Source organism: Rhinopithecus roxellana, chromosome 11 (assembly GCF_007565055.1).
Source record: "Rhinopithecus roxellana isolate Shanxi Qingling chromosome 11, ASM756505v1, whole genome shotgun sequence".
Taxonomy (NCBI): domain Eukaryota; kingdom Metazoa; phylum Chordata; class Mammalia; order Primates; family Cercopithecidae; genus Rhinopithecus; species Rhinopithecus roxellana.
In genome coordinates, this window is record NC_044559.1 from 66767494 (window position 1) to 66790579 (window position 23086).

General features: G+C 32.7%; 1 protein-coding gene across 12 annotated transcripts in view; it reads right to left on the reverse strand.

Annotated features, from left to right (window-relative positions):
- The window catches only part of PCDH15 (protocadherin related 15), a 1888416-nt gene that overhangs the window by 803880 nt on the left and 1061450 nt on the right, over window positions 1-23086 (reverse strand). The window lies entirely within an intron of this gene.

Sequence of the window (23086 nt, forward strand, 5' to 3'; positions counted from 1 at the left end):
TTACTGGGTATATAGTCAAAGAAATATAATTGATGTATTAGAAGCCACATATGCTCATTGCAGTAAATGTGGTACATATACACCATGGAATTTTATGCAGTCATAAAAAAGAATGAGACCATGTCCTTTGCAGTAACATGGATGGAGCTAGAGGCCATTATTCTATGCAAACTAATACAGGAACAGAAAACCAGAAAACAGAAATACTGCATGTTCTCACTTACAAGTGGGAGCTAAATGATGAAAACACATGGACACAAATACAGCAACAATCAGACAGTGAGGCCAACCAGAAGGTGGAGGGTGAGAGGAGGGAGAGGATCAGAAAAAAGTAGTTGTTAGGTACTTTGCTTAGTACACAGGTGATGACACAATCTGTGTATCAAACCCCCATGACATAACTTTATATATATAACAAATCTACACATATACCCCTAAACCTAAAAGTTTTTTAAAAAAGAAAAATATTGTATTTTACAAAAAGCATTTTCCTTTATTAATACTTTATAATTTTCAGTGTATATATTTTCCTGTTTGATTAAATATGTTTCAAAGTATTTATTCTTATATAAATATGATTTTTAAAATTTCCTTTCAGATAATCTATTTTTAGCCTATAAAAATGGCACTTTTTATTTAGAGCAACTTTACTAAATTCATGTACAATTAATGTAGCATTTTTTGTTTGTCATTGAGACTTTTAGACTTTTCTGCATATACACCTATATGTCAACTGTAAACAGAGATAATTTTACTGTTTCATATCCAGGTTGAATGTCTTTTATTGCTTTTTATTGTATAATTGCTCTGCTAGGACATTCAGTGCTATTTTGAGTAGAAGTAGCAAGAGCAGGAAATCTTGTCTTGTACAGGATTTTAGAGGAGAGGCTTTGGGGTTTTCCCCATTGATTATTGTGTTATCAGTGGGCTTTTCTTATATGGCTATTATTGTGTTGAGATAGATTTTCTCTCTACCTATTGTATTGAGAGTTTTTTTTAAATTAGAAATAGGTATTAAATTTGTCAAATATATTTCCAGAATTTATTGAGATGATCATACGGTTTTTGTGTTTCATTCTGTTTATGTTGTGTATCACATTGAATTACTTATGTATGTTCAACCATCCTTGCACCTGAGGGATAAGTCCTAGTTGGTCATTGGGCACAATTTTTTCAATGTATTGTTCTCATTTTTTTGCTTGTATTTCATTGAGGATTTCTGCATCTACATTCATCAAGGTTACTAGCCTGTAGTTTACTTTTCTTGTGGATGTCTTTGGTTATCAGTTCGATGTTGGCTATGTGCAATGAGTTTGTAAGTGTTCCATCGTCTAGATTTTCAAAGAGTTTAAGAAAGATTCTTATTAATTCTTTGAATGTTTGGTGGAATTCTCCCACAAAGCCATGCAGTGCTGGACTGTCCTTTCTATTTCTTCTTCAATCTTGGTAGGATGTATGTTTCTAGGAATTTATCTATTACTTCACCATTTATCTAATTTGTTGGTGTATATTTATTCACAGCAGTCCCTTAAGGGCTCTTTTTATTTCTGAGACATCTGTTGTAATGTGTCCTCTTTCATTTACAGTTTTATTTATTTCAGGCTTCTTTCTCTCTTTGGTTACTCTAGGAAAGGATGTGCCAGTTTTATTTGTCTTTTTCAAAAACAACTCAGTTTTCTTGACTTGAAATAGCTTTTTTATCCTTTTTAACATTTATTTGTTGCTTTAATTAGCATTATTTCTTTCTTTCTGATGATATTTGGATTAGTATTTTTTTCTTTCTTTGGCTAGTTATTTTTTAGGTTGTTTATTTGAGATGCTTCTTTTTATTTATTTCCTCAGGAACATTTAATAGGTATTCACAAACAGAAACCATGTCTTGGGTGGCTGTGAGACAAGACGATGGATCCCCATGCCATTAACCCCCAGAATCCAAGGCTTATATACCATAGGTAAGGAGAATTGAAGTAATTTGGTCAGAATTTATGGTTAGTGTGTGCTCTTAACAGTAGTAGAGTAAAAATCTTAGAGGCATTCCCAGAACCAAGGGTAATGAAAAGCAAACATGTTGGATTAGCATTCAAGACAGAATTGGTTTAGCCTGTACACTCCACCTCTCTGACCCAGATCTTACAATTTCACATTCTCTCTTCTTCCAAGATGGTCCCTGAGCCTAGAGAGAGGATGTTTGATATTGCACAGCTTTAGCAGTAGTACATTGGCAATGGAAAACAGATTTGGCCCAGTTACTATAATGTCCCTTCTAAGAAATGCTTTTGCTACATCTCACAACTGTTGGTATGTTTTGTTTGCACTTTTGTCAGGAAATAGCTTTTAATTTCTTAAATTTCATCTTGGACCCAATGATTGTTCAAGAGTGTATTGTTTAGTTGCCATGTATTTGTGAATTTCCTTGTTTCTTTACTGTTAACTGATTTACACTTTCACTCTATTGTAACCTGAAAAGATACTTGATAGAGTTTCTATCATCTTAAAGTTGTTGAGTTGTTTTGTTATCTAATAGGTAATCTATTGTGAATAATGTTCCATATGTGCTTGAAAAGAATGTATAATCTATTGTTGGGTAGAAAGTTCTGCAGATGTGTGTTAGTTTCATTTGGTCTCTCCTATTATTCAAGTAAGCTGTTTTCCATTGAGTCCTCTGTGGCCGTTCTGTCCATTATTAAAAGTGGAATATTAAAATCTTTTAATATTATTGTGCTGCTATAAATTTCTCTTCAGTTCTGTATTTGCTTTATATATTTAGATCTGATATTGAGTGCACATACATTTACCATAGTTATATCTTCCTGTTGAATTGACCTTTTTATCATTATATAATGACCTTCCCTGCCCCTAGCGACAGTTTTTGGCATAACGTCTATTTTGTCTAATGTAAGTACAGCCATTCTGCTTTCTTTTCATTACCATTTGTATAAAACATATATATTTTTTCCATTCCATCATGTTTAACTATGTGTGTCCTTAAATAGTTGGTGCCAAGTTTTTATTCTTTCAGCCAGTTAATATCGTGTGATTGGGCAGTTTAATCCTTTTACATTTAAAGTAACTATTGATAGGGAAGTATTTACTATTGAAATTTTACTGACTGCTTTCTGTTTTTCTTGTTTCTTTACTTTTTTTCTTTCTTGATATCTTATTTTGTGCTTTTTTTTATTATTGTTGTTGTTTGATAGGTGTTAATTCCTTTCTCCTTTTCTTTTATAACTACTTTTTTACCTACTATAGGTAGATTTTCTTTTCTAACTACTATAGGTATTTTCTGTGTGATTGACATGGTCATATAAAATATATTATAGTTATAACAATCTAAAACAGACAACTTCTCTTCCACACAAAAACTTCACATTTTTACCTTGCTCCCATTATAGATTACTGATAGAATTTACATATCCTAATATTGTGTATCTATTAATGCAATTTTAGTTATAGCTATATTTAATACTTTTTAAAATTTTAGACTAGAATTAAAAGTGATTTACCTACCACAACTACAATAATATAGTATTTTTTATTTGCCTCTATAAATTTACCATTACCAATGAGTTTTATATTTTTGTATGCTCTTATATTGTTATTTAGCATCCTTTGATTTCAACTTAAAGTACTCCCTTTAGCATTTCTTATGTGACAAGTCTATTGGCAATAAATGTCCTCATCTTTTGTTCATTTTTATTTTGTCTTAAGTTTTGAAATAATTTTCTGGGTATACTATTTTGGTTGGAAGTTGTATTTTTTTGTTTGTTTGTTTGTTTTTCCTGCATTTTAAATATATCATACAACTCCCTTCTGGCCTGCAAAGTTTCTGCTGAAAATCCACCAATGATCTTAAGAGGGTTCCCTAACATACATAACAAGTTGCTTTTCTTTTGCTGCTTTCAAAATTCCTTGTTTTTGACTTGTCCCAATTTGATGATGTTGTGTCTTGGTATGGATCTATTTGGGCCCATCTGATTTGATGCCTTTTTGGCTTTTGGGGACTAGATGTTTATTTCCTTCTTCAAATTTGGGAAGTTTTTGTCATTTAAAAAAAAATTATCCTTTTTATTTTTCTTTTTTTCTAGACAATCTAGGACATGAAGACAAGTTGTTGTTGTTGTTGTTGTTTTTTAAACAAGCTTTTTGCCCCTTTATATTTCTCTTCTCCTTTTGATATTTTCATAATTCTTATATTGGTCCACCTGATGATGTCCCATAGGGTTTTAAGCTATCTTGACTTTCCTTTTTCATTGTTTTTTTTTTTTTTTTTTTTTTGCTTTTTTCTTTCTGCTACTCTGAATGACTTCCAGTGAACCTTTTTTGTTTTGTTGATGTTTACTGATCCTTTCTTTTTTAAAATAAATACAATTTGTATTTTAAGTTCAAGGGTACATGTGCTGGTTTTACACTGCTGTTCTGAACTTTGTAAACATCTTTTTGACCATACTTTGAATTACTTATTGTGAAAATCATTTACCTCCAATATATTAGGTTGATTTCTGGGGATTTATTGGATCTTTTATCTGGAACATATTTCTCTATTTCTTCATTTTCCTTTACTGAATCTGCTGGTACCTGCAGATTATCTAAAATAGTCACTTCTTTCCATCTTCATGGACTGGTGTCATATATAAGACCTTCACAATTTAGCCCTGCCAGAAATTCTGGGTACCTCTTAAACTTTCGTGATTTTCACAAATTCAGTCATTTTCTTTTTTTTTTTCTAAGTGACCTCTGGGTGTCCAGAGTATGCCAAGTCTCATCATTGCCCTGAAACAGGTGAGATACTGAATTTTTTTTAGTAATAGCCATAAATGCTGGGGCACTAACTGTATTTTCCAATTTCTTCTCTCCTCAGCAAAAAGTTGGGTGTATAACCTGTTCATGCTGAACTGAGCTGGGGAGAAGAGCTACGGCAAATCTTTGCAAGCTCATTCAAACCACACACTTTTTCAAACTGTTGCTTTGATCTCTGTAGCCTCCATGGGCCTAGTGGATGCTGGTCCCCATTAGTTCTCATAGACACGTCAGTTGGAAGCTAGTTCCTCAGGTAGCAGCTGGAAAAGTTGAGGGGATAGATATGTAGATCAATTCCTTCCAGAGTGAAGCTAGAGACTTGCTTTCATCCCAGGAGTGAGCGAGTGGGAGAATTTGTGGAAACACCCACATGCCTGTTTAAAATGGCTGCCTTGTTTTCTATAGCCCATAGGTAAATAGTGAATGACACGTTTAAAATGGCTGCCTTGTTTTCTATAGCCCACAGGTAAATAGTGAATGACAACCCCAATAGCTCTCATAGACAGTGAGTTAGAAGCCAGACCTCAGGTAGGAGCTAGAAAACTTAAAGTGCTAGATTTGTAGCCTAACTCCTTTCATGGAGAATCTGGGAAGTGGGCTTTATTGTTGTAGCTAGTCGGTAAATGGGGAGGTAGAGTGGAGGAGACATGGGAAGAACTCATATGTTTGGGCATTTAATGTAGCTTAGTTTGTCTGTAGTAGCTGGCCACAGTAGTGATGATTCTATTTCCTGAAAAGTGAGAATTGCTGCCAAAGATGTCTGCCATGGATGAGAATGCAAAGAAAGGAAACTAATAACTCTAAAAGCAACTACTAGAAACCCTTCACAGAGGACAAGAATCATCTTCAATTTTGAGATATATAAGAATAATTACAACTCCTTTGAACAGCCTTCACATACTGCCCAAAGATGCATCTCTAGTTTGTGTCCTTCTTGCTATCAGAAAGAGAGAAGGAAACTAAATAAAACAATGAAAATGTTAGAATTGTATGCTGTCTTGGACATGGAAACAATGGGTCAGGATCAAGATTGTGGAAAGATGCCAGTTTGTATGTAGGCTAGAAAAATTAGTATTGTCCTCAACTGGAATCAGCAACCAAAAGCCTAAGTGTATGTGTGTGTAGGCTGAAGGGTTTTCAGAAATCATAAAACAAAGTAAGTCAAGCTACACTTCTTTGGAAGCATGTGGCAGAGAACACAGATTAATTGTTTAAAGGATGGCCCAAACTTAAGGCCAAGTCATAACAAACCCATCAGAAACCAAAAGTATGGCAGAATTCCTAACAGAAGGATGAGAGAGGAACAGGCATATGCAAGAACGGACTTATAAAGCTCTTTCTTCTGTTCCACAGTCTGACTATTGTAAAGCTTTTTAACGAAGAATTCCCTAGAGTCATAAAACTAAGCCTAAATGGTGAGTGGCTGCAAATATACATACAAATATAGTGATTTTTTTGAAAATATATACTAATTTCAGGTGGCTGGATTTATTAATATAAGTAATAAAGGTCTTTTAGTTGTCAAAGTAACCTATACTTAATATTTGTTGTAATTTTAAAAAATTTAAATAATGTTAAAAATTATTTGTGAAAATGAGTTGCTTTATATGTTTACATTTAGTAGCATAATACTTTTAACATAAAGAAAATAATACAATAATTCAATATATCTGTATTAGTCAAAAGATAATTATAAGATTTAAAAATGGATTTATGTGCAATAAATGTGGTAAACAATAATGTGATATAAAATCTTCTAAATTTAATAATATTCTTGGTAGAGGATCCTGGGGCAAAAATATTATTTTCTCCATATTCCTGCCCACTACCCAATATATAACATGTGGCATTACTAAATATGGAAAAATATTCAAGAATGGCAGAAGTAGAATAGAAAGAAGAGAAGGAAAGGCATACAGGAAATCCAGGTTCCAGCCCTCAGAGACCTTTCAATTACTGGCATATGTTTATGTTTTGAACATTATACAAATTTGTCTGCATGCCAAATTTATTCTTGTTTCAAGTTAAGAGTAGGAATTAACCCATAGTCCTTACCATTAGAATTGCCTTAGCATAACAATTCAATCAGTAAGAAAATATAATAGACTAGAGGGTAATGGAGATTTTATAATTTATATTATTTTAATATATTTATTAGAATAAATATTAGATTGCTCAATAAATCAATGGTAACTTTAAGGTTTCTACTGTTTACTACAAAGAATTTTTACAGATATATGAAGAATGTTGGTAAGGAAGCGATATGATGCCATGAGGTCTACTGTGAGCAAGACACTGCTAATCAGGCTATTGGGCTGGTCCAAAAGTAATCATGGTTTTTGCCTTTGAAAGTAATGTCAAAAACTGCGATTACTTTTGCACCAACCTAATACTTCTGCACTTTGGAAAGGCCTTGCCTACATCATTTTGGTTATTGTGAGACTAGCATACATAAGGAATTTATCAAAATAATATTTTAACTTGAAATACTTCTCTTTCACAAATATCTCTTTAGTGATAGAGCTAAAGAGAGGACTAGGCGTAGCCCTGAGGGGATTTCAGAGCAAAAAAATCTGAGGGGATTTGTATGCAAACACTTAGCTCAATATTAAAGGAGAGGCTGTGTGTGGTGGCTCACAACTGTAATCCCAGCACTGTGGGAGGCGGAGGTGGCCGGATTGTTTGAGCCCGGGAGATTAGGAGCGGGATAGGCAACATAACAAAACCTTGTCTCTACCAAAAAAAAAAAAAAAAAAAAAAAAAAAATAGCAGACATGATGGGGGTATACCTATAGTCCAGCCGCTTGGAGAGGCTGATGTGGGAGAAATGCTTCAACTCGGAAGTCTGAGACCCACCTGGGTAGTTTAGTGAAATCTCGTCTCTACAAAAAATAATAATAATAATCTGGGTGGGGTGACACATGCCTACAGTTCCTGCTACTCCGGAGGCTGAAGTGGGAGGACAGATTGAGCCCAGGAGATCTAGGGTGCAGTGATCCGTGATCCTGCCACTGCACTCCAGCCTGGATGACAGAGACCCTCTCTTAACAAAATAAAAAATACAAATAGGAGAAAGTCATCAAACAAAATGATGTGACTTAGCCGGTAATATTCTTCAAGAAGTCATGGTTTAGGTTCTCTTACAATTCCAACTTTCACACTGAAATAAATTAAGGGTGTCTTGACTTGTTTAGTGTAGTTTAGTCAAATACAGCCATTAGTTTTCCATAGCTACTATATTACTCTCCACTAAAAAAAAAAAAAAAAAAAAAAAAAAAAAGAAGAAGAAGAAATGAGAAAAAAAAAAAAAAAAAATCAGTCCCTAGCTAGAAATTTTAAAAGTCAATAACATTTAGGAAATGAAAATATATTTTGAAGTAGTATAATCATACCCAAATTTTTAGACTCTATACTCAATCTGTAAGATGTATGTGAGCAAAATATTAGAATCAACATGGACGATAATCATGTTCTACAAGCCCATGAATAATGTTTCCCCGAAAGGTACAATAAAAAATCACTCAATGTGAAACAAAACATTGACTGCGACAATTATTAAAACTTTTACTACTGAATTCTCAGTATACTCAACATTATGAAGACATTTGGAAAATATAAATGAGCACTACTGTTTTTGTTCATTTTTTAAAAATGAAAATTTTTGGTAATGTCTGACCTGAAGGCAGATATTCATTATAATAGTCAAACATCATAAGTGCATTTCAAATGTTATGTATTCTACATAAATTACTCAAGAGAAAACAAGTGTGCTCATAAACTTGCACACAAGCAGGGGAATGTTTCTTAGGAAAAAATTGTGTTAAAGATATTCTACTACAATGTCTCAGGAAAAGGCATTTGTAGTATATTGCTCCATTACCTATGCTTCATAAAAAATGCAGCTATCTAATTTAATTTAGCTCTGAACAGATTTCTTAGCAGCATAATTTATGTTTTGAGAATATCTCTTAAGAATCATAGCTTGCAATCTATGGTGGTTCAATGAAGAATAATCTGTAAACAAAATCTCCATCTATCAACAAAGGCCATTAAAGACCATAAAATAACCCATCCTTGACTGATTAATGCTGCTACTGAAAGGGATTTCAGGCTATTAACATCCAGAAAATATACTGCCACTGTGGTTGCATTTATTATAAATCACATAGTTATATGTACTGGTATAAAGCAGTGTTTTCTTAACCACCTCCCTCTCTCAAATTAATTTAATAACAAAGATACTTTGAAGAACACTAAATATGTATAGAAAGTAAATAATTCTATTTTTTTTTTTCCTAGAGGAAAGGTATGTGAAGACAGGGCTATTTATAATATATTAGATAGCTAAATATTGGTTTAACACTTTTTATATGCAGTTCAATTATGCTCATATATTTATGTCATTAAAATAGTTTCTGTAATGTAAAATAAAACATTGCATTCATTTATATTTCTTTACACTTTTATTAACAATACTGATGGTTTTTCATGGGCAAGATAGCCATCAAAAATTGTTAGTTGTTACCTTTATGTTCATCCTATTCCATCAATTTGGTTGTCACTAACTCTTTCTCTTAGGGGATGTGAATATAGCCATTGAGCTAATAACCTTAGAAGGTTTTGTTTACTGGGGTAGATCCTGATTTTTTCAAATATAATATTTCACCTCAGAAATACTATATATTAGCTCTTACGCCTTACAAAACTACTGGCTTGGATTTGTCCAATGATATTAACCCTTGATCTTGCCTTTAACACTCTCGGAATCTCAAAAATATTTTCTTATATTGTTTAGTACAAGGCACTGTCTAAATAGTTTAGCCACATTATCTCATGATGCCAATCCCATGAGATAGGTATGTTTTAACCATTTTATAACATAAACAAAACTCACATTCAAGAGGTTAACTAATATTTCCAAGATCACATAGCTAGTTTATGGCAGAGTAGGACTCGAACCCAGGACTGTGTTGATTCAAAAATCTATACAGTTAAACATATACTTGTCCTTCTGTAATACCTGAGGCTATACAAAACAATTCCTGGCTTTTCTCTCTTGCTTTCTATGAATATTCTGTCTTAGACTACTTAGTCATTATATATTTATATCTTCTAAGTAGAGTTCTGTTTTCCTGTACTAGTTCCTTTGGGTTTCTATAATAATAAAAATAATAATAACAGGAGAGTAGAAGAATAAGAGCAGATTGGGGAGAAGACATTCTGATGATAAGTTGGTTTAAAGAGAATGAGTTAATGGATCAGCTTCTGTGTCTGGAGTCAACAAATGACAAAGAAATGAAAACGGTGTACCATGGAACAATGCATCTGCCGGTAGTACTTGATAAATGCATACAAAATTCAAGTTTTTATTTTGTTTTGTTTCATTTTGTTGCTCTCTCTCTATATTTTTGTCAGTGTTATTTCTTTCTTATACTAGTAACATTCCTCCAGCACAGAACAACATAGGTCTATGACTTCTGTATATCTTTGCAAACATTTCATTAAAATATCTAAACGTCTTCAATACCACAAATGAAAGTCATGGGTGAACACAATATAGTACACAAAATTCAAAAGGAAATAAACACAGTTTAGCAATTTTTTTCTTACAATTGAAAAGATTTTAAAAACTGTTGAATATTTGCAATTCTCTATGCTAACTCCCTTTTTCTTGCCAAGTTATGTGTCTTTAAACACTATGGAGTCTGCTTGCAAAGTTTAACAGATAAGCAATGATATGTATCAGTAATATTGATTTTTTTAAATATCTCCCTGATAATTTAAGTGGATGGAATTAGAATAATTAAAACAGAAATGAAGGACAAAGAAGCACTTATTCTCAATATCATCACCTCTGATTACTTTAGAATTCTGTTAGCATGTGCTGTAAAAATCCTCCTTAAAATAAATATCCCCACTAGAAGCTTAAGTTTATTCATATCTAGGGAGAATTGTTTTGTTCGGATAATTAGATCAACAGTTGACTCTATAAGCTGAGATAATGACCCACTAGCCAACAGGAACCACCCATGTTAAGGAGAACATAATTCAGAGTCTGGTCCCTTTTGCACAGTGACAGAACATATGAGGCAGCTACATATCTAGAGAGACAAGAAGATAAGTATAGGAGAGCAACCAAATCAAGATGTAATTACTCTGCATTTAATCAAGGCACCTTAGGGTCCAGACCTTTTATCCAAAACAGATCTGTAAACAGCCTACTAAACCAGCATCATCAGCTTTCTGGCTTTCTGTCTTTCTCATCTGTCTAAGTCAGTCTTCCTGGTTTTGTCATATTCCTACTTGTTTTGTCTTCAAAACTTTCTCCAACTAGGAAAATGAGAGAACAAAGAAAAATGACAAAAAAAGAAACTGTATGGTTATATGAATGATTAATATCTCCTTTTTCATGTTGTTCCTCTTCTAAAGTATTCTACTGTTCAAAGAGTATAAATAAATGGAAAACCAAATGCAACACTAAAGTTAATAAATAATAAGGTCTATCTCATTTGTTAAATTTCATTTCTTAAGATGTATGTGTCTTTGAACCTTCTGGTTAATTCTAAAAAATAGTTCTAGTGGCTTTGGCAGAGTGGTAGCATAGCACATCACTTTAAAAACAGAGTTGAATAACTGTATAATCCCAAAAGTAAAAGAGGCTAACAATAAAACGAAATGAACAAATAAAATAAAATCAGAAATTCTCAACTTAACAAAACTACCTTTCTTGTGAACACCTTTTGTGCATAGTGAAATAAGGGACACATTTCTAAAGCTCTGTACACATATATTTATTAAAATAAATTGAGTTAACAATTGGCATTACAGAGTGGCAGGAAAAGGTTCAGTATCTTAACCTCAGCTATTCACTAACATAAAATGATCACCAACATAAAATCTTTTTTCTTTGCATTGTTAAACTGAAATAAGTTTTTTTTTTTTTCTCTAAACACAATGATTAATTTTTAACTTTCTAGATAAATTTTGGATTTAGGTGGGCTGGAGGCATAAATGTCACTTTCTTAAGATATATAACCAGCAAAGTCAAGATGGCAATCTTGACAGAAAATCATAATCTAAAACTTTGAAAAACAAACCACAGAATATATTGTGTGTGGCTCTTTTTACATTCTAAACTATGTTATAAAAATTTTGCCTAGACTTACTTATATAAGAAAAATAAAACTGGTTGCAGAAATATAATTTAATATTATATCTTGTGTGACCTAACAGTTGGGTAACAATTATACTAAAATGAGACATAATTTATTAATTTACACAGTATAAAACCTATTGGAATAGATTCTGTAAGGTCCAAGCAAGTTTCTTATTGTCACTGGTCAGATTTACTTTGCAATGTCTATCTTAATATTTATGTTTTTAATATTTTTAAAACAAATTTTAAGGCCATAGCATGAATAGATGAATACATAAGATAATAAATGAAACTCTAGCTCTTTGTAATTTAAAAGAGGGCAGGATAAAGAGGCAGAGTAGCACAGTATAATTTTACATTTTAACTTAAGTAGATGGCAATATTTGGGAAAACTAAGGAAATATGGAGGGTTAGACAAAAATACTGATTCAGGGCTAGAAATATTTATATTTTACAATGCCCATTTTAGGGAAACATGACATTGCTATGTTTTTAAAGCACACTTCAGAAAGTGAAAGATTTCACTTTAGAAAGTACAATTTAGAAGGACTTTACTTTCTAAAGTATGCCTTAGAAATCCAGCAACGCTATGTTTTTTCTAAAATGAAGAGAAAGAAACTTTATCACTCTCAAACAGCAAGGCTTAAAATTTGTAGAGAATGTGAATGAGGAAAAAGAAAGACTATTGTTTGGGAAGTTCAATGAATCATATTTGCTGAGTCATTGAGTTATTAAATTCAGCAAATATTATTCACTTTGTGGCATAAGTAACAGTGAAACATGTGCCATCACAATTTCAAGATGAAATATTAAAAATTTCAGTCTCCCTCTTTGTCTCTCTCTTTTCCTCTCTCTCTCACATACACACACACACACACACACATACACATATGCACAAGGGAATTGAGGCTAGGGAGGTGAGAGAAATGCAGAGTAGGGTCTCTGACAAATGTGGTGAAGGGTCTCTGTGTACATAATGCTTTTTTGAACAATCTGAAGATAGTTAAGCAAATTCATGATCATTTTAACATTTCAGCAGATTAACTAGTATTAAAACGGGAAAAGATTGGCAGAAGCTTTATTCTAATCACGTACCAGAACAACAACAACAAAAACACGCAAAAAATCAAAGTGGCAAATGGTTTCATTGATTATTGTGAACTATCCTGCACACATGAAAAAACATCAATCTAAATTTGTTAGCTCCTCAATCTTGGCTGAGTTTTCATGAGTATTTTATAAATGAGTGCTACAATGGCAGGAGACAAGGAACTCCAAGACCACTTCCAAATTTAAAATTATGTAATTTTCCATTGAATAATTAGTTTATTATGTATTTTCTTAATAAAGATAACTGTTTCTTAATAAAACTAATGCAATATAAAGACAAAGTGGATATAAAATCATTAGCAAGAGAATTAGTAAACAATGCATAGCAACATACATGCATATAAACATATATACACACATATATGTATATATACTAGACCTATACGTATATAATTGTAATTATATATTAGTATAACAATGAAAATCCTAAAATATCTCAAATGTGGAAATAAAAATGCTGAGCCAATACTAGCCTAGAGGGCTGAGAGGCCAGAAGAGATTTTGAGTTTTACCATCTGTCGGACCATTCAAGCATTTCACAACTTCCTGCCAGTATCAAATCTACACTATTTTATTTGTTCCAAGAATATTTAAAATAGATGAGGGAGGTGAAAACAGTTGAAAATGCTGAAAGTTTTATTCACATTCACTTTAAGGAGTTATTATTAAGGCAACATTGCTCATTAAAGGAATTTTAATGCCTTAAAGATTAAAGCTTTTGAAAGTCAAGAACTTTATCCCTTTGGAAGTTTAAGCAATTTAAACTTGAACAATTTTCATGACCAAAATAACTGCAAAACTATAAATTTTATATTATAATTGTTATTTGCACTATCTAACTTAATTATTAAATATTTAAACATAATAAACACTAATGAAGTGTTCTGTCACTACAAATAAGCTTCTGGTCAGGGTGCTATTGTCATTCTACTTTCTTCTTGTACTGTCATTACTTTTCTCATGCTTGTCCACAGAAATCCCCACCAAGAGGCAAAGTGCCACTTGCATACTCCTGTGTGTGGAACAGGGGTTTGGGATCAGTCTGCCATTTCTTTCTGGACTCTTCCTTGAATCTATATATTTGACCTAGAATTTCTAAGAGTTGTGATGAGGATCAAGTGAGATATGAGGCAGAACTGTCTTTGTCAAATGGCTAACATATCATACGTATAACATATGCTAAGTACTCAGCAAATGGTGATTGTTTGTGCTACTGCTGATTTGGGCTTGGATTTTAATTTGTTTATTTTTTATTGAGTGTTGGATATGTATTTATCCATTCACACAATGTTTTCTAACATGCATCATGTTTTCTAAAGTTAAGGGAAAAAGTACACTGAAAGGTAGCTATTATCTAAAATAATAAATGCACATCGGGAAGAGAATACATATTATGAATTAACTGAGAGTAAACACACACTAAGTAAGTGGTAAAGTGATACAAATTGAGTCCATACAGTAGAAAATAGAAGGGGGTTATTTCTATTGGCAGCTATAAGGCTAGAGTATGTTGGGACATAATTCTTCTTTACTAGATACAATATTTCTTATAGAAGTATACTCAGTAGATTTTTTATTCTGTGTTTCTATAACTAAACAGAAATGTGTGGAAATTGTGGAATTGGGCAAGAAATGGAATAAGAAGATTCAAGAGATAATTCAACAGATGTGCTATAGATTGAAGAAAAAAGTCCAAGAAAATAATAAATGGATTAGAATTATGCAATCTCTAGTATTCATCGTTTTTTAAAAACAATATTAATCAATGAAATACATATATGTGCATCTATTCTATGCCAAGAACATCACAGTTAGCTTGGTACTTGAGACACAGAGATGAATGAGACACTGTGTATCTTTGTCTAAAAACATCATAGACTTTCATTCTAGTAAGAGAGAAAAACACACATAAACTAGGAATGACAAAATAACTTACATACAAATAACAAAATGTGTGAAGCATTTCATATTTATAAAATAAATACATAAAATACTGTTCATTTTGTCAAAAATTATGTCCATTTATCTTGAAATATGTAGCCTTTCTAATTTTATAATCTATTATTAGGTATAGAAACATAAATATAGAGATAAGTTTTTTCAATAATAAAAATGTTCCCAATGGAAAATGGTGATAGATATTTAGTCTCAATATCAGTGGCATTACAGGTATTGGTACAAACACTGCTGAACTAAAAATATCACACTGTTTAAAGGCAGTGGACTATACTCAGAAATTGTTGCTGTAGACAACAGCAGTCTCAGGATTATCAAATTATCTCATTTTTTGAGTAGAAATAAATTTTGATATACTAATGTGCAAAGCCTTTAACAATGCATTCAATTAAAAAAACTGAGAAAAAAATTTAAAATAAAGTTTAAAAAACCCTCAAAATTATGTCTGTGGGTGGAATCAACATTCAGGTTTCTGCTGTTTGATCCTGAACTAAAGGAATTATAAAAGGGAAGCATGAAGAAGAGCTCTGCAGAAACTATGGACAATTGGAAGATACAGAAAGAACACTGAGGAAAAAGCTACTCTCCTTAGATTTTCTATGGAACATTAGGTCAGGTATAAAGAACATATTCCTAGTTAGATGAGGAACTTTTAAGTCACTGAAATCATAGAACTGCTTCCTTGGAGGCCTTAGTACTTTCTTAATTACCTAACTTATCTGTGAATCTGTTTTTGAATAATAGTACAATTGTGTTTTCGAAGCCATCTTACTCAGAAGTAAATTATGTTAATATACAATAAAGAGAACATACCCTTTTATTATATGTATATGGAAAATTACTATCAGGTATTCCATACAGCTAACATTTTTGTGACCTGGGTACCTGGACTTCAACTGAGTGAGAAAATGAGAATAAGAAACGTAAAGCATTGATGAACAACATAGTATATACAACATTAACCGTCATTACTATATATTTTAAAATAGGCTTAAAATAAAAGGGCAGGTGTGGGGGCTCATGCCTGCAATCCCAGCACTTTGGGAGGCCGAGGTGGGTGGATCACAAGGTCAGGAGTTCAAGACCAACCGGGCCAAGATGGTGAAACCCCAACTCTACTAAAAATACAAAAAAAAAAAAAAAAAAAAAAAAAAATTAGTTAGGCATGGTGGTGGGTGCTTATAATCTCAGCTACTCAGGAGGCTGAAGCAGAGAATTGCTTGAACTCAGCAGGCAGAGGCTGCATTGAGGTGAGATCACGCCACTGCACTCTAGCCTGGGAAACAGAGTGAGACTCCATCTCATAAACAAACAAACAAACAAACAAATAAATAAATAAGAAGAAGAAGCCATAAGATTAGGAGAAAGAAGAGGATATGGAATGGAATAAGAGTCACAGAATGTCCAAATAAGCTTACATGCTCACATGGATGTGAAAGGACAGTATTCAGCCCAACTGTAAATTTGTTTTCAAAATATATTAGAAGACTGGGAAATTTGTCTCTAAATTCTACTTCCATTTAACATGTTCTAAAGTTCTTCTGTCACGTAAATGTAATATGAGAAGAGGTAACATATTTTGATATCTCTTGTTTTCTATAGACAAAGTACGTAGATTAAGTATATGAGTATTTGAGGTTGAAATGCATCTATTAAAATGACAGTATAAGCATCTATTTAACTGGAGCAATAAACATACATATCCTTCCTCAAGTGATATTTAGGTTATTACAAATGCCCTATTAGGTTTAGTTATCTTCCTCATTTAAAACACTTTCCACATACAGATAGTAATAGCCTACTAGCCTTATGTTGGAACATACATTATGATGTAAAACCAGGGAAATATTTCAGGTAAACTCATTCTCAGCAGTGGTACATGATTATGAAGCTGTTTTTTATCAACATGATTGCTGTGAGCACCAAATAAGAACATGCAAGTAGCTTGGTTAGCATAATGTATAGCACAGAGTAAGAATATAACAAATGTGAGTTACTAGGATTGTAATGATTATCATTATTATTGTTTAAATAGTAATCTCTGCATGTAAATTGACACACCTATTCTACTAATAGATTTGTGTTATCTACTTTGTGTGTGTGTGTATATGCGTGTGTGGGTGTGTGGGCACCAATGGAGCAATAATGAGTTTGCTACATGTTATGTATTTCTAGAATCACTAATTATGTTGAAATATTAAAAGTATGCGCCTTAACAAACTAATAAATACTTCGGTGTCTAAATAAGCTCACTATAGAGCAAAATACATGAAGACACACAGAGGGGGCTGTATATGGAGATAAAAGCAGCATGTTATTCCCTATGAAAAAATGTATTTGTCTCCAGACAAAATGGTACTCAGGAGGATATCAAAGCATCAAATGGATGTTTTCATTAAAAGAAAATATGTAGTATGAATTTTTTAAAATTTCATTCCATGATATTACTCATTAGCTCTATTTTTAACAAAATGTTCCCTTTTGCATAGAGAAAGGAAAGTCAAACACTGATCTTCAGTGTTAGTAGTTTACAACCTGAAAACATCTTACATTGTATTTTACAGGTTTAATCTAACTTAAAAATAAAATGTTAAATAAAAGACAATTAAATTGAAGACCTCTCATGGAGAAACTTGTGAGGATACTAATGTAGACTCTACTTCCTCAAAATCTAACTTCAAAGCGATTTTAAAGAAGCCATCAATTCTCTCCCGTGGCAGACTGGGATAACATCTGTTAACAGAGGTGAAAAAAATTAAGTAATTTAAAGGAAGGAAGGTTAGTAATTTTGATTAGGATAAGAGAGGAAATGGCAAGAGAAACAGGTATGGTTTCATAATGATATTGAGATAAGTCTCAAAGGCTGAAGGAAGAATTTAATATAATTATTACATCTAGTGATATTGATGAGAAACACATTGTTTCTCCCTTAGTTTTCCTTTTGTGTGTTCTCTTGTAACAGATTGTTCATGTTTTAAGTAAATACTGGGAGTGAGGAATGGTGGGGTGCAGAGCTGTTAAGCAGAGGCATTTGTTCCCACCAAAGGTACTCTAAATTAAATAAGATGTGCTTGCTTTTCAAAGGTGACTTCAAGATAAGTGCCTAGCTTCCACCGTCACCACTATGTTCCAATTCTAATGAAAGTATCATCTTTAATTTTCTACACTGCCATAGTGGAACAATCATAGTGTGGACTACATTTACATTATTTTTTCTACTTCCTATTTTTATTCTTCAAAAGTTCTTAATCTGTGCTCTAAATCTGGGACTGGGCTTCTAAGAGTAGGTTCACTGATTGTATTATCCAAGACAAGGGTTGGCAAACTATAGCCCACAGGACAAATCCAGCCCACCACCTGATTTTTGTAAGATTGAAAGGGTAAAAATGGTTTTGACATTTTTTAACAGTTGGGGGAAAAAAGTCAAAAAAATAGATATTTCTTAACATGGGAAAATTATATAAAATTTAAATGTCCACAATCTTGTTCCCCTTTTAAAGATATATTGTTGGTGATTTTAACACTACAATAAGCAGAGTTAAGTTGCTGCAACAGAGACTACCTGGCTCACAAAAGCCCTGAAGATTTACTTTGTTCTTTACAGAAAATGTTTGCTGACCCCAACTCAATAACTTATTTTGTACAAACATAAATTGTTCAGGAAAATAATACTGTGAACCTATAATATGATTGTAGCATAATGAGAAAATTAGTCAAAGATTGACAAAATACCAATCTTATTATTATATGATCACATATCATATAGGAAAAATCTGATACAATGGATTTAGGCTATCAGATGAGAATCTGAGTAATAAAAAATTCTAATATTTCTAGTCCTATAAATGAAACTGAGCCTAAATGAAGCTTTCAAGAGAAATGATCATGTAAGACAAATTACAAGGTTTGGTTTCCAAAACCGATTCTTTATACTCTTTACTGAAGGTCAAGGATACAGAATATGCCAGTGCACCTTCAGAAAGAAGCCTGTATCAGCACGTTTAAATCACTGAATGTTCTCCCCATCTACTTTGTTGTGAAAGCTGAGCAATACCTTTTGTCATAGATACCACTGAGAAAGTAAGGCAGAAATTGTTATTAGTAGTATGTAACAATCATAATAGGCTAACTTTTACTGTAACACTCTATTATTTATATGCTTTCTACACATCCTGTAGGACTATCTGTATTTTGCAATAGAATTGTGATGTGTAAGAGAAACAGAGGCAGTCCATGTTTTCATTGTCATTCTAAGGGACATATTATCCATACAACGCTTCCTTTTTCCCCTTTACTGAAAACCTGTGTATAAAACACTCCACCATGCGTTCCTGAAACATAAAATAAGATTTATTACTATTCTAATAAACAAGTAAGAATACAAAAATACAATCTCCTAATATTCAATGGAGAAAAATATATATTCTTTTTTAGGAGGACACAAAAATAGTAAGCTTAAGTATGTTCTGTTCCCTAAGGTTTACTGTATAGGTGGAGAAAATTATGTTTCATTTAAAATTATATACTTGTAGTTCATTTTAAGTAAGCCCAGTGGACATAAATCTGATTCTTCATAAATGCAAAATTTTGTTGTAATTATTTGCTTAACCAAAGCAATATTCATCAAAAATGAATTAATGTAAGGATTATTTTATTTCAAGTAAATGAACATCTATTGATCAGTGACCTTCCAAACCCCGTACAATACTAATTACTATTATTAATAAAATACATCCTCTAGTGCATATTAAGTGGTTCAATTTATTAAATATGCTGATCTCTGCATACCTCCTCAAGACTATTATTTAGGAAAAGTTTACTTTGCATGAGAAAGAAAAGATGAAATATGCAAACACTAAGTTTACTGAAACTTCACCAAATACAAGCTTCCTTGGAGGCCCTTGTTCTGAATAATCTCACCCTGTTAAAATCAGACATTTTAAGCAGATAACCCAACTTAATTTTTCAAACAATATAAAAAGTCCAAAATCTGTATAATTCTCTGCCTCTGAATACATAGTCTCTATCCATTTTTCTCATTGTTTTAATCTAAGAGGAAGATTATTTTTTCTCTTTTTAAAAGCACACTCCTTCAGCACTGTTTTTACCTCTAAACTCCTTAGATTTTCTCCTCAAATCCTATTTTTCTCTGCACAATCTCATCCTCCTTTAGCTGGAATCACTCATTGGTGATTAAACAGAGTCACACAGAAAACAATGAATGCTAAAATGTGGGCAGCAAGAAGGAGAAGGGAAGAAATATTTTTCAGGAAAGAAAATTGAACACTATTTGTCAGGGATGTAGTAAAGGCGAAGAAACATTAGAGAAACGGTGATTGGTTGATAGTGTCAAACATTGTAAAGAAAGGAAGAAGAGGTACTTTTTAATTAGCAAAATGGATAATCATTTTTAAACTTTGAGTTAGAGTTATTACCAAGGAATGAGAATTTAAGTTCCCTCTGTGGTTTTCTGTGATGATTACATCACCAGCTTTTCTTACGAGGTAGCTGATATTGGCTAAGTAAGAATGAAAGTCTGTGGGGAAGACTGATGAACATACTTTTATAAACAAAGAGACTGCAAAGGAGTGCCATTCCTGTCACAGGAAGAGATACTCTAGTGTCTGAATTTGTGAATTTGTGAGGGAGTGTGTGGAGGTCAATGTTGATTCTCTATATATCTACCCAAGGAAATTTATGTGTGATGTGTGTGTGTGCGCGTGTGTCTGTGTGTATGTGTATTGTAAGGAGAAGCCATGAGATATCAGATCTCCCTGGCTTTTCCTATCTCTGACAAGAAACACGGTAGCTCTAGAGAAGTTCAGTGCTGGAGAGAATGTTGACTTTGATAAATACAATAATTGGTGACAAGATTTAAATTTTGTTTTCCATGAGTTCTGGTGATAGGGCATTCTGGCTTGTTTTATGTCATTTGTCCTAATACTCTTAACCTCTTAAATTATTCTACAAACTACTTTAAATATTTCTTCCTATAATTCCAAACCCTTGCTGTCAAACATCAGTGTAACCTGTATATATATTTTTCCCACTACGGTGGGAAAAACCGTTAATCCAGTGGCTATTTTCTGTACATTATCTCTCATTTCTGTTCTACTTCTGTTTCCATCAATGTCTTTCACAACCTCCTCTCTCTTTATGATGTATTTCAAAGCAGATTCTTTATTTTCATTTTCCTAAGACCTGCTGCATCTTGCCTACTAATGTCAGATACGTTTTCTTCAAATGTCACCCTTCTTTTCAGGTTAGTTCTTCGATTGAATGCCTCTGTGATTCCCATTACCTCCAAATAAAATCCAATCCAATCAACTTAATTATTCACAGTTTTGTCCAATTGATTTTACTTTCCCTGCCTGACTTTCTATTAGTCTATTCAAGGTAGGCTAGTTTCTACCATTGTGCTGACTTCTTGCCCTGAAATAACTACTTACAGTCTTACTCATCAAAGCAAACGACATCAATTAATGAAGTAAAACTCTTGTCCTATGTTGTCTATTGGTCTTCTCTGATCTTTTGGTGGCAGAAGCTCTGCATACATCCATCTTGCCTAGACAGTATTGTGCAAATTAACACAACCAAAAAAAAAAGACAAATTATGGTTCCTTTTATATATTTTAAAAGTACTATTATAAATAATAAAATACATTTTTATGTGACTTTTTTACATAATAGTATCTACTTCATAACATGTAAAGATTAAGTGGATTTTTATAAATAACATGCATAGAACCATGCTGAGAAAAATATGAATGTTCTAACATTGTTACTGATTGTTATTGTTATTTTATTGCTATTCTTTAATTGGTAGAGACAAATGTTGACTGAACTATTTCTTTGGCGAGAAACAAACAATACTATATTTTGGGCTCTTCAAGCCCAGTCTCTTCTGGCTTGGAACACTAAGCTATATAAATTAACCCTCATTAGTTAAAATGTAAACCACATTAAAAATTCATTTTCTTAATCAAGATGAAGCTAAGATATTTGGTTTCCAAACCATTAAAATTTTTATGAACAATTCTCTGTAACAGCATTTACCTCTGGTATAGCTGACTACTAGTTATGCACTGATAAATATTACTAGGCTCCATTAACTACTTGCTTTGATCTGTGTTGTCACGAACAGGAAGGTATGGAAACTGTTGATGGTTTATACATTGACTATACAAAATACTATATTTTAAAATGAAAACATGTGAAATTAATTTATCAAGATTAACTGTAGTGATTATGAGGAAAGAACAGAGAGTACCTGTTTGATACACTAAAAAATCTTTTCAAGAACTAAAGAAAATCATGGGTTTAGATTATAAAGTCATAAGGTGATAAGGAAATTTTTGCTCATGTGGAAATATGTAAACTAATTTTATAATATTGTTTCTCCATTGAAGTATTTATACATGTGTTTGGCTACTTAAAACAGGGTAAATTAATTATAATGCTCTAAATGAAATTTGGCATATACCATCTCTTAAGTTTGGGGTTTACAGTGCAGGAACAAAAAAGAAAAGGGAAGCGTGGTGAAGATATTTAGAACCACTTGTCTAGCGTTTAAAAGGATTAGTAGCAAACATATTACAAAATATAAAATACTGATTGTCTTGAATTTGTTACCTGATCCCAAGTTATGAACATTAAAAGTGTCATAAAGAAACAAAGTCAGACACTTGTTAAAAATAGCAAGATGGATCTTAGTAAGATACTACAGTAGGGAAGAGAGACTTCAGTGTAAACTAGGTTCATCTCTGATGAAACAAAAGGCAGGAGGCTGTTTAAATGCTGGAATATGCTAAAGTAGGGGTTCCCAATCCCTGGGCCAAAGACCAGTATGGGTCTGTGGCCTGTTAGGGACTGGGTTGCATAGCAGGAGGTGAATGGTGAGTGAACAAGTAAGTAACAATTTGTCTGTATTTACAGTGTTTCCCCATCACAGGCATTACTGCTCGAGCTCTGCCTCCTGTCAGATAAGCCAGAGTATTAGATTATCATGGGAGTGCAAACCCTGTTGTGAACTGTGCATATGAGAGGTCTAGGTTGCATGCTCCTAAT